Source organism: Trichechus manatus, unplaced genomic scaffold, assembly GCF_000243295.1.
Source record: "Trichechus manatus latirostris isolate Lorelei unplaced genomic scaffold, TriManLat1.0 scaffold00126, whole genome shotgun sequence".
In the NCBI taxonomy this organism is placed as follows: Eukaryota; Metazoa; Chordata; class Mammalia; order Sirenia; family Trichechidae; genus Trichechus; species Trichechus manatus.
In genome coordinates this window covers 2,267,474-2,280,269 of record NW_004444062.1, presented here as the reverse complement: position 1 = coordinate 2,280,269, position 12,796 = coordinate 2,267,474, and the positions used below count along the sequence as shown (strand labels likewise).

At 38.7% G+C, this 12,796-nt stretch overlaps 1 protein-coding gene across 2 annotated transcripts in view; it reads left to right on the top strand.

Annotated features, from left to right (window-relative positions):
* The window catches only part of SLC30A9 (solute carrier family 30 member 9), a 105,401-nt gene that overhangs the window by 8,255 nt on the left and 84,350 nt on the right, over positions 1-12,796 (top strand). Inside the window, exon 1 of one of the 2 annotated variants that reach the window (XM_023738910.1) lies at positions 10,668-10,705. The exons of the other annotated variant lie outside the window; for it this stretch is intronic. The gene's annotated coding sequence lies outside the window, so the exon portion shown is untranslated. Of the gene's footprint in view, positions 1-10,667; positions 10,706-12,796 lie in introns of those variants that run through there. 2 annotated transcript variants of the gene reach the window in all.

Sequence of the window (12,796 nt, the reverse complement as noted above, 5' to 3'; positions counted from 1 at the left end):
GGAAATGGCTCATGCATTTGTGGAGGCTGGCAACTCCCAAATCTGTGGGTCGGGCATCAGACTGGAGGCTTCTCTTCACTCAGGTGGTTGCAGGGGCTGACAAACCCAAAATCAGCAACTCCAGACAGCAGGCTGCGGACACACATGCCAGGAACTGCAGACAGAGGATGATGAGTTGAATTCAGGATCAAGAGAGGGCAAGCTTTGCCGGAACATCTGTATGTATTGGATGCAGGCCACATCACCAAGGAAACTCACCTTTAAACTGATTGGCTGCTCTCATCTGATCACAAAATGGAGGATGATTACGTAATATCTGCCAAACCACTGAGAATCATGGCCTAACCAAGTTGATACATAACCTTAACCATCACAGAGGCGGAAATATGGGACAATAAAAGGCATGAAGAATTTTATATAACCAGATATTTGACCATTTGCATTTTTTAAATGAATTCGCTATTTTTTTATTGTTGTAAACTACATATATAACACAACATTTGCCAATTCAGCATTTTTCAGATGTGCAACTTAGGGCTATCGATTACATTAATCATGTTGTGCAATCATTACCTTTAATCGATGCCAATTTTCTCATCACCATAAACAGAAACTCATGGCTTCCCAAACAGTGATTCCCCCTCTCTCCCTCCCTCCTGCCACTGGTAACCACTAATAAAATTTAGTCTCTAAACATTTGCCTATTTTTGTCATTTCATGTAAGTGGTATCATACAATTTTTGTCCTTTTGTGATTGACTTACTCAGCATAATGTTTTCAAGGTTCATTCATGTTGTAGCATGTATCAGGACTTCATATCTCTTTATGGTTGAGTAGTATTTCATTGTATGTATGTATATATTTTGTTTATACATTCATCTGTGGACATTTAGGTTGTTTCCACCTTTTAGCTATTGTGAATAGTGCTGCAATGAACATTGGTGTACATGTGCACCATTCACATTTGTAATAGTTTAAATCATACTGTGAATTATTTTATCATCTGCATTTTCACTCAGCATTGAGTTTTGCCATGTTACTAAGTTTTTAATGAGTCCATAGTGAAGTATAGGGATGTGCCATTATTTACATAATCATTCTTTTATTGTTGTTTTTGTTGCTGTTAGGTGCTGTCAAGTTGGTTCTGAATCATAGAGACCGTATGCACAACAGAACGAAACACTGCCCAGTCCTGCGCCATCCTCGTGATTGTTGTTATACTTGAGCCCTTTGTTGCAGCCCCTATGTCAGTCCATCTCTTTTGAGAGTGTTCCTCTATTTCGCTGACCCTCTACTTTATCAAGCATGATGTCCTCCAGGGACTGGTTACTCCTGATAACATGTCCAAAGTATGTGAGACGAAGTCACGCCATCCTCGCTTCTAAGGAGCATTCTGGCTGTACTTCTTTTAGTAGTACATGGTATATGTCCATGAGATCAAGTTGGTTGATTGTGGCATTTAGATCTTCCCTGTCTTTATCGAGCTTCTTTCTAGATGTTCTGTCCTTCACTGAAAGTGATGTGTTGAAGTCTCCTACTATTATTGTGGAGCTGTCTGTCTCTCTTTTCAGTGCTATTGGAGTTTGTTTTATGTATTTTGGAGCCCTGTCATTGGGTACGTAAATATTTATTATATTTATGTCTTCCTGGTGTATTGATCCTTTAATCATTATATAGTATCCTTCCTTTCCTTTGTGGTGGATTTTACTTTAAAGTCTGTTTTGTCAGAGATTAATATTGCCACTCCTGCTCCTTTTTCAGTGTTGTTTTCTTGATATATTTTTTTCCCATTCTTTGAGTGTTTGTGTCGTTAAGTTTAAGGTGTGTCTCTTGTAGGCAGCATATTGACAGATCATGTTTTTTAATCCATTCTGCCACTCTCTGTCTCTTTATTGGTGCGTTCAGTCCATTTACATTCAGTGTAATTATTGATAGGTATGAGTTTAGTGCTGTCATTTTGATGTCTTTTTTTGTGTGTTCAGTTTCTTTGTTCTGCTTAATTTTCTGTGCTGAGTCGTTTTTCTTTATGTATTTTCTTTTCATCTTTTTCATTGTTGTTGATTTTGTATTTGCTAAGTCTTTGTTTTTCTTGTTTTTTATTTCGATCTGTAGGATTGTTAGTTTCCTTTGTGATTACCTTAATATTTACCCCTATTTTTCCAAGTTTAAACCAGTCTTTTATTTCTTTATATTGCCTGAACTTCCTCTCCATATGAAAAATCTATGTCTGCATTTTTTAGTCTCTCTTTTTTGTTTTAGTGTTGTCATCTTTTACATATTGATGTCTCTGTTTCCCTATTTTCAGTGTTTTAGCTTTGATTTGTTTTTGTGACTTCCCTGTCTGGGTTGATATCAGGTTACTTTGCCCTGTGTTCTAGTCCTGGGTTGGTATCTGATGTTATTGATTTTCTAACCGGAAGACTCCTTTTAGTATTTCTTGTAATTTTGGTTTGGTTTTGGCAAATTCCCTAAACTTCTGTTTCTCTAGAAATGCCCTAATTTCACCATCATATTTGAGAGACAGTATTGCTGGATATATAATTCTTGTCTGGCAATTTTTTTCCTTCAAGGCTTTATATATGTCATCGCATTGCCTTCTTGCCTGCATGGTTTCTGCTGAGTAGTCCGAGCTTAGTCTTATTGACTCTTCTTTGTAGATGACTTTTTGTTTATCCCTGGCCACTCTTAAAATTCTCTCTTTATCTTTAGTTTTGGCAAGTTTGATTATAATATGTCTTGGTGACTTTCTTTGGGATCTGCCTTATGTAGGGTTCGATGAGCATCTTGGATAGATATCTTGTCATCGTTCACGGTATTGAGGAAGTTTTCTGCCAACAAATCTTCAACAATTCTCTCTGTATTTTATGTTATGCCCTCCTATTCTGGTACTCCAATCACTCGTAGGTTATTCGTCTTGATAGAGTCCCACGTAATTCTTAGGGTTTCTTAATTTTTTTATAATCCTTTTATCTGACTTTTCCTTAAATAAGTTGGTGTCAGGTGCTTTATCTTCAGTCTCTAATTCTGACTTCCACTGCCTCAGTTCTGTTCCTATTACTTTCTATTGAGTTGTCTAATTCTGAAATTTTATTGTTAATCTTCTGGATTTCTGATTGCTGCCTCTGTATGGATTCTTGCAGCCTGTTAAATTTGTCATTATGCTCTTCTCTAATCTTCTTAAGTTCCTCTATTGCTTGTTCTGCATTTTGAAGGATCTCCTTCCTGATCTCTTGAAGAGTTCTGTATATTAGTCTTTTGTATTCTGCCTCTGGTAATTCCAAGACGTTCTCTTTCTCCAGAAAATTTCTTGATTCTTTATTTTGGGAGCTTACTGAAGCCGTCATGGTCGGCCTCTTTATGTGATTTAATATTGACTGTTGTTTCTGAGCCATCAATAAGTTATTATATTTATTTATTTTATGGTTGCTTATTGTGTCCTAGCTTCTTGTTTTGTTTTGGTAGGCTGCTTATGTGAGCTAGCCTGATCACCATTGCCCCTGAAGCTCCAACGTCCTGCCATCAGGTGGCCCGACCTGCCACTAAGTATGTGAGCCCAGGAGTCTGCCCACTCCTCTTGTATGGATTCAGGTCAGGTGTCCAGGTAGTCATCCACCAGGTGTGTGATGTAGGCTCTCACCTACAGTTCTAGACAGGCATGGGTGATTGGTGTAGGCACAGGCATCTGGTTGCAGCAGGGGTCACACGCTGAGCAAGGCAGGGGGCTTACGGCTGCCCCTGAGTGTCCAGGAGGGAACAGTGTCCCTGTTCCCTAGAGCACGTAGGTGGGTGAGTTTTGCAGCCAGACTGTGAGCATCCAGTGCTATGGGCTGTAAAGACTGGGGGGAACCACTTATTCTTGGGCCCCTGTTACTGGTGTGGGTGGAGCCACTAGTCCCCAGGCCCCTGATGTGGGTAGGTGAAGACCCTGCTTAATGGGCAGTGCAGTGTCAAATGTCATGAACCTACCACTTCACAGCTGATACAGTTGAAGTTAGACTTCAGGTATTTACCCTGTTGTGCTATGGTAATGAGGGCCTGCACTGTTGAAGTGGGCCCACACAAGTCTATGCAGGGTGGAGGGCACTCAGAGTCCATGGACCCCTTATGCTTGTGCCTAGGCACAGGAGCTGTGCCTACCCTGAGTTCCTGGCTTAGGGGAGCTGGTAGATTATTTTTTCCCGTTTGTTAATTTGTTGCCTCTCCAAGGCCGGGAGAATGGCTCAGGGCACGTGACGAGTCCTACTTCCGGCTGAGGGGACTTGGCAGTCGCTGAAGCCATCCAGGACCCAGTGCAGAGCAGGGAGTGGGGAGGTAAATGTGAGAGAGGTTTTTCCCAAAGGGAGGTGTTTTTGATCTGTGCGGTAGATCCAACACAAATACTCATCTTTTACTGATCGAGGGCTGCTCCTCACTGATTCTGGATGGCTGAGTAGACTCTCTGCTGCTGGGTCTCTCCTGATGTGGAAAACATCTCCTGAGTGCGGCTGCTTGACTCAGCGCACCACGAGCCAGTCTGGCCTGAAGGTCTCCGGCTCCTTCCGGGTCGGGTCTGGCAACTCCTTGCTGCTTCCGAACCATGTCTCCCTCCCCCTGCCACTCAGTCTGATTCCTCAACTTTGCCTTTGATATTCAGGGCTCCTAATTGTCATATATAATTGATTCACTTGTTTTTTCAAGTCTTTGTTATAAGAGGGACCACCAGAAGCATCTGACTGCTCTGCCAGCTTGGTCCTGTCTCCTCTTTTGATTTCTTGACTGCTGCTGCTTCCATTAATGTTGATTGTGGATCCAAGTAAAATGAAATCCTTGACAACTTCAAGCTTTTCTCCACTTATCATGATGTTGCCTGTTGGTCCAGTTGTGAGGATTTTTGGGTTCTTTTTATTGAGGTATAATCCGTACTGAAGGTTGTAGTCTTTGATCTTCATCAGTAGGTGCTTCAAGTCCTCTTCACTTTCAGCAAGCAAGGTTGTGTCATCTGCATATGACAGGTTATTAATGAGTCTTCCTCCAATCCTTATGCTGCATTCTTCATATATTCCAGCTACTTGGATTATTTGCTCAGCATACAGATTATTTGAATAAGTATGATGAAAGAATACAACCCTGACACACACCTTTCCTGACTTTAAACCACACAGTAGCCACTTGTTCTGTTCGAACAACTGCCCCTTGATCTATTTACAGGTTCCTTATGAGCACAATTAAATATCATGAAAATCTTCTTCCCAGTGTTATTCATAATTTGTTATGATTCACACAGTCAAATACCTTTGCATAGTCAATAAAACACAGGTAAGCATCTTTCTGGTATTCTTTGTTTTCATCCAAGATGCATCTGACATCAGCAATGATAACCTTCGTTTCATGTCCTCTTCTGAATGTGGCTTGAATTTCTGGCAGTTCCCTTTCGATGTACCGCTGCTACTGCTTTTGAATGATCTTCAGCAACATTTTACCTGCATGTGGTATTAATGATATTGTTCGATAATTTCCACATTCTGTTGGATCGCCTTTCTTTGGAATGGGTACAAATGTGGACTTCTTCCAGTTGGTTGGTCAGGTAGCTGTCTTTCAAAATTCTTCGCATAGATGAGTGAGCACCTCCAGCAGTGCATCCGTTTATTGAAACACCTCAATTGGTATTCTGTCAATTTGTGGAGCCTTCAAGTCTTCAAGCCTTCCTTGCATCTTGGACTTCTTCCTTCAGTACCATCAGTTGTTGGTCATACTGTGCCGCCTGAAATGGCTGAATGTTGACCAATTCTTTTTGGTACAGTGACTCTGTGTATTCCTTCCATGTGCTTTTGATGCTTCCTGCATCGTTTAATATTTTCCCTGTAGAATCCTTCAATATTGCAACTGGAGGCTTCAGATTTTTGCGCTTGAGAAATGCTGAGCATGTTCTTCCTTTTTGGTTTCCTAACTCCAGGTCTTTGTGCATTTCATTATAATACTTTACTTTATCTTCTCAAGCTGCCCTTTGATATCTGGTGTTCAGCTCTCTTCATGATTTCTTTTGCTTTAGCTACTTTACGTTCAATAACAAGTTTCAGACTCTTCTGTCATCCATTTTGCTCTTTTCTTTCTTTCCTGTCTTTTTAATGACCTCTTGCTTTCTTCGTGTATGATGTTTTTGATGTCATTCCACAACTCCTCTGGTCTTCAGTCATTAGTGCTCAATGCGTCAAGTCTATTCTTGGGATAGTCTCTAAATTTAGGTGGGATATACTCAAGATTGTTTTTTGACTCTCATAGACTTGCTGCAATTTTCTTCAGCTTCAGCTAGAACTTACATATGAGCGTTTGATGGTCTGTTTTGCAGTCTACCCCTGGCCTTGTTCTGACTGATGATACTGTGTTTCTCCAGTGTCTGTCTCCACAGATGTAGTTGATTTGATTCCTGTGTATTCCATCTGGTGAATTCTGTGTGTATAGTTGCCATTTATGTTTTTGAAAAAGGTATCTGCAATGAAGTCGTCATTGGTCTTGCACAATTCTGTCATGTGATTTCCAGTGTCATTTCTATCACTAAAGTCATGTTTTCCAACTACACATCTTTCTTCCTTGTTTCCAACTTACACATTCCAGTCACCAGTAATTATCAGTGCATATAGACTGCATGTTTGATCAATTTCAGACTGCAGAATTTGTAAAGATCTTCAGTTTCTTCATCATGACATTAGTGGGTAGTGCATAAATTTGCATGATATTCGTAATAACTTGTTTTCTTTATAGGTGTATGGATATTTTCCTATCACTGACAGCTTTGTACTTCCAGGTAGGTTTTGAAATGTTCTTTTTGATGATGAGTGTCACACCATTCCTCTTAAATTTGTCATTCCCAGCATAGTAGACTATACGATTGTCTGATTTAAAATGGCCAATACCAGCCCATTTCATTTCATTAATGCCTAGGATATCAATCTTTATGCGTTCCATTTCGTTTTTGACAACTTGCAATTTTCCTAGATTGATATTTCATGCATTCCATATCCAATTATTAATGAATGTTTGCAGCTGTTTGTTCTTATTTTGAGTCATGCCACATCAGGAAATGATGGTCCCAAAAGCTTTACACTATCCATGTCATTAAGATTGACTCTACTTTAAGGAGACGGCTCTTCTCCAGTTGTATTTTGAGTGCCTTCCAGTATGAGGGGCTTATCTTCTGGTACTGTTAGACAGTGTTCTGCTGCTATCCATAAGGTTTTCACTTGCCTATTTTTTGAGAAGTAGATCGCCAGGTCCTTCTTCCTTGTCTTTTTCAGTCTGGAAGCTCTGCTGAAACCTGTCTGCCATAGGTGTCCCAGCTGGCCTTTGAAAGACTGATGACATAGCTTCCAGCGTCACAGCAACACGCAGGCCACCATAGTATGACTGACAGACGGGTGGCGGGTTCTTTTATTAAGGACCATTTTAGTTGTTTCTTGCTTTTGCTGTCTATGCATTTTATATTATTAGGTATTTTAAGTTTAGGCTTGGTAACTTTGAAAGAAATATTTGTAATTCTTACATAGTTTTTAATATGTCGGTGCTTTAGACATTTTGGTGAAAAACTACCGAAATAGTCTCTAAGATAAGGAGACTGATGTCCGGAAGATTTTGACTACAAACTTGATTCTGGCCCTGAAATTAGACAGAAAGAAAACATTTCACACTGCAAGAAATATTTTTGTTTATTTTCGTTATCGTTGTTGCAAGGCAACATAGACTGAATTGTTAATTTGCATGGGAGAAAAGGAATTTGTTGTTGTTTGTGGTGGTAGTCTGAAAAAGAAGGCCAAATTTCCCCTGAAAGCTAGAGTAAGTAGTAGATGACAACCTAGATTGCAGAAAGAGGGCAAGTGATCAGTAGCACTGGTCATTAGGAGCTACAGAGGCAGTAGCAGTAAAAGAAAAACAGAGAAGTGATTGTTGTGTCTAGATTAATGGTAAGAATTAGTAGTTCTGCAATCTTGGTGAAGAAACAGCCCTTACTACACAAAACAGTAAGAAAGTCTTTGTCTCAGCTCTTAGAACAGTGAGTGAAGAACTAAAGACTAATCTTTCATATGTAGCTTACTTTAGGAGTCATCTTGAAGAAAAAGTAGTGATGGTCATTAACTCAACAAATGATTGTCTACTGCTGCGTATAATATTGGATATTTGTTTCATTGAGTCAAATATGGTCCTGGATATTTTTTAGAATATGAAATGTTAAAGGTGGTAATATATTCTGCAAGTTCTCTGCAGTTTTTAATCTTGTATTAATATCAAATGTTCACTTTTAAATTTACTGATCCCAGAAATTGTACAAAAGTTAAAAATTAAGGACTTACCAAAACAGCTAGCAAGAAAGCTATCAAAGATTACTAGAATAGTATCAGAAGGACTCAGGAGTCAACCCGAAGAGCCCTCTGCTGGCCAAAAATAGGACAGTTAAAGCGTTAATAAGGATGATGACCAAAATGGGTCGAAATACATAAAATAATGTTTAAATTCATAAAATCGTAATGATACACACACAAAAACTAATTTGTCACTATTGTAGAATGCGATTAACTTATTATTTTGAGACCTGGTAAATAAAGGCAAAGCATTAAGCATTTAGTCTGACTTTCCTTTATAAACTGTACCTTTGGCTAATCAAATAAATGAGAAGTTTTCTCTTTGTAGAAGTATTCTGACTAATAAATGAAAAAGTAATAAAATTAGAATGTCACCGTTTTGTAACCACCTAAGGAATAAATGGTTCTAGGCATTGAACAACAGCAACCACTACACTAAAAAAGAAACAACCAGATATGTGGCTCCTGATGAAAGAACTAATCACTACTTAAAAATTGTCTTATTCTAAAAAAATGAACCTGAATTTAGATAAAGCCTTTATGTCCATCAATTTATAGAAAACATGGAGGACAAAGGAATGGTTTAAACATCACTCCGGGAATTAAGTCAGCGAAATTGCAAAAAAAAAAAAAAAAAAGTCAGCGGTTAAGAGCTATGGCCGCTAACCAAAAGGTAGGCAGTTCGAATCCACTAGCAGCTCTTTAGGAACCCTTTGGGGTAGTTCTGCTCTGTCCTGTAGGGTCGCTGAAAGTCGGAATCAACTCAGTGGCAATGGGTTTGGTTTGGGTTTATAGATTAAAATGAAGAGCTCTGGTGGTGCAGTGATTAAAGTGCTCGACTGCTAAACTAAAGTTCTGCGGTTCGAACCCAGCAGCCCTGCTGCAGAAAGAAGTGACAGTCTGCTTCCATAAAGATTTGCATCCTTGGAAACCCCATGGGGGCAGTTGTACTCTGTCTTGTAGAATCGCTGTGAGTCGGAATCAACTCGATGGCAATGCGTTTGGCTTTTTTGGTACAGATTAAAATAGACTTAAAGGACTTCTTAATTTTTTTATCTTATTTTATTTTATTTATTTTTTTATTGTACTTCAGGTGAAGGCTTACAAAACAAATAGTTTCTCATGAAACAGTAGTACACATATTGTTTTATGACATTGGTTAACAACCCCACAACATGTCAACCCTTTCCCTTCTTGACCTTTTTTTTTTTCGTGAAAATATACATATCCAAAAATACGCCATTTCAAAAATTTCTACATGCACAGTTCAGTGACATCGAGTACGCTCTTCCAATTGTGCTGTTGTTCTCACTTTAGATGAAGGCTTACAGAACAAAATAGTTTCTCATTTAACAGTTACTACACATTTTGCCCTATGACAGTGGTTAACAATCTCACAACAAATCAACAATATCCTTACTCAACCTTGGGTTCCCTATCACCAGCTTCCTTGTCCCCTTCTGCCTTCTGGCCCTTGTCACTGGACTACTGTACCTCATTAGTCCCATTTGGTTTTATGGGGCTGTCCACTCCCAGGCTGAATGGTGAACCTTGGAGATAACTTCACCACTGAGCTAAAAGGGTGTCTGGAAGCCATACTCTCAGGGTTTCTCCAGACTCCTTAAGACCAGTAAATCTGGTCTTTTTTTTGTGAGTTAGAATTATGTTCTACATCCTTCTCCAGCTCTGTCCAGAACCCTCTGTTGTGATCCTGGTCAGAGCAGTCAGTGGTGGTAGCCGGGCACCATCTAGTTGTACTGGACTCAGTCAGGTGGAGGCCTTGGTAGCTGTGGTCCATTAGTCCTTTGGGCTAATCTTTTCCTTGTATCCTGTTGTCTTCATTCTCCCTTGCTCCCGAAGGGATGAGACCAGTGGAGTATCTTAGATGGCCGCTCACAGGCTTTTAAGATCCCAGACGCTACTCACCAAGGTAGAATGTAGAACATTGTCTGTATAAACTGTGTTGTGCCAATTGAGCTAGATGTTCCCCGAGACCATGGTCCCCACAGCCCTCCGCCCAGCAATTCAGTCCCTCAGGGAGTTTGGATGTGTCTGTGGAGCTTCCATGACCTTTCCTTGTACAAGTTGTGCTGGTTTCCCCTGTATTGTGTACTGTCTCACCCTTCACCAAAGATACTACTTATCTATTGTCTATTTAGTATTTCCCCCCACCCCTCCCATCCCTCGTAACCAACAAAGATTGTTACTTTTTGTGTGTAAACTTTTTCATGGGTTTTTACAATAGAGGTCTCATATAGTATTTGTCCTTTTGTGATTGACTTATTTCACTCAGCATAATGTCCTCCAGTTTCATCCATGTTATGAGATGCTTCACAGATTCATCACTGTTTTTTTTAAAGGACTTCATAATCACGGTATGTAAATCTTATTTGGATCTATTCAAACAAAAACTGGAAAAAAACAAAGATGTTTCATGATATTAAAGAGTTGTTTTTAAGTTTTTTAGGTGTAGTAACAGTGTGTGGTTATGTTAACTTTGAGTCACTTAACTTTTGTCTGTTAGAAATACATACTGAAATATTTATGAGTGAAATTATTTTATGTCTGAGATTTGCTTCAAATTAAGATGGGGGGATTGATGCAAGTAGAGATGAATAATGAGTTGATAATTATTGGTGATTGGTCATGGGTCCTTGGAAGTTTACTATGCGGTTATTCTACATTTGCATATGTTTGAAATTTTTCATAATGAAGTTTTAAAATTAAGAAGAACCTTGGAAAATATCTGGGATCAAGTTGTGGAAACATTGTCATCTTCTGAGAAAGACTTTTTAGACAAGTAATCTCTCTTTAAAACACCTTAGCACACAACCTCTGAAAATATTTCATCGGGTGAAAAAAAAAAGTATTGGTGGCATATTGTCTTTGTAAGGTAATAATCACAAAAAATATTTTGAAAAGGGCCAACAAGTCAGAACGCCAGTGGACGTGAAGAAGATGCTCTTCTGGAGGGCGAGAAACTCATTTAGAAGAGTTTGCTTTAGTCCTTTCGTCACCGGTTGATGTTGCTAGTAGGCCACATGTTTTAACGTGCAGGAAGATCCACTGTTATATTTACTTTACTCAGCTTTTGGAGGCAAATGACCAAGAAACCAACTGGGCTTTCAACAGTTATTTGCCAAATAAATGAAAGAATAAGTTAACATTAGAAAGTTTTTCAAGAAAAGAAGTTCCAAGCCTAAGACTTGTCTGGGTACTTATGCTGCTTTATGTCCCTCACGATCTTCAAGTTTTCTTCAGCGTTATCAGTTATTTATATTCCTGATGAATTCTCTGAGTCATTAGAAAAGATTTATTATTCTTTATTTCAGAAGGATATATCTGCACATGCACATACATGAATTAACAATTTTAGATGATCATCCCAACTCCTAAATGCTTAACCCTCCACTTTTGGAAAAACTTGGCTGTCTTTAATGATACAATTTCATTATTTCACCTAAAACGTTAGAAAATATATTAATTATATCTAGAAAGGGTTAAGTTCTTACAGCAAAGAGAATTCTAAGTACCCATAATAAAAAATAAAAGAGGAAGGTCACATGAGAGTAGAGACTTTTTTTTTCTATCACCTCCATGCAATTGTGGAATATGTTTTCCTTCTGTGTTTCAGCCCTCCAAAACCCAGTCAACCCAGATGCAGCAGCTGAAGTGCTTCATAATTAGTCTTCTATTCTTCCATCAGTTAAAATTCCCATATACTGAGGCATCTTACCAAATGTTGATCTAATTATCTGATTTTAAAGAAGTCAGTGACACTAAGTATGAATGATTGATTAATATAATTCACTTACTGATTGTGAAATGAAAGGAGTAAATCTCCAACTAGTGGAAGGAGGACACAAGATAATTTTGAGTAGGAAGCTCTTATGCTCTTCCTCCACCAGGAGCCCTCTATTCTGAAAAGTACGTTATTACAGCTTTTTTAAAAAGTATGCAACCAGCATGCAGAATAAAAAGTATCTATTATGTGCCAGTCACCTTTCAGAATAGCTGGATAATAGTGAGTGCTTTATTTGATTCTATGTGTTTATAAAAGCTTCCATATAAACTACAGATTAGGGGAAATAAGAATGTTGTCCTCATTTTTTCTTCACAAAATGTTGTCCCTGTGTACATAACCTTTGTCGTCCAGTTGATTCCAATTGATAGTGGCCCTATAGGACAGAGTAGAACTGCCCATAGGGTTTCCAAGGAGTGCCTGGTACATAGAGGGTCAGTAAAACATCCCCAGTGGAGATAGTGGTTTTGTGCATTTGGGTATTTAGAAGTATGAAAATTTAACTGTTATTTTATTTTGTAAAATTAATCTCTTTCTGAACATAGTAGGCATCTTTTTTTTTATTTTTATTTTTTTATTGTACTTCAGGTGAAGGCTTACAGAACAAATAGTTTCTCATGAAACAGAAGTACACGTTATTTTATGACACTGGTTAACAACCCCA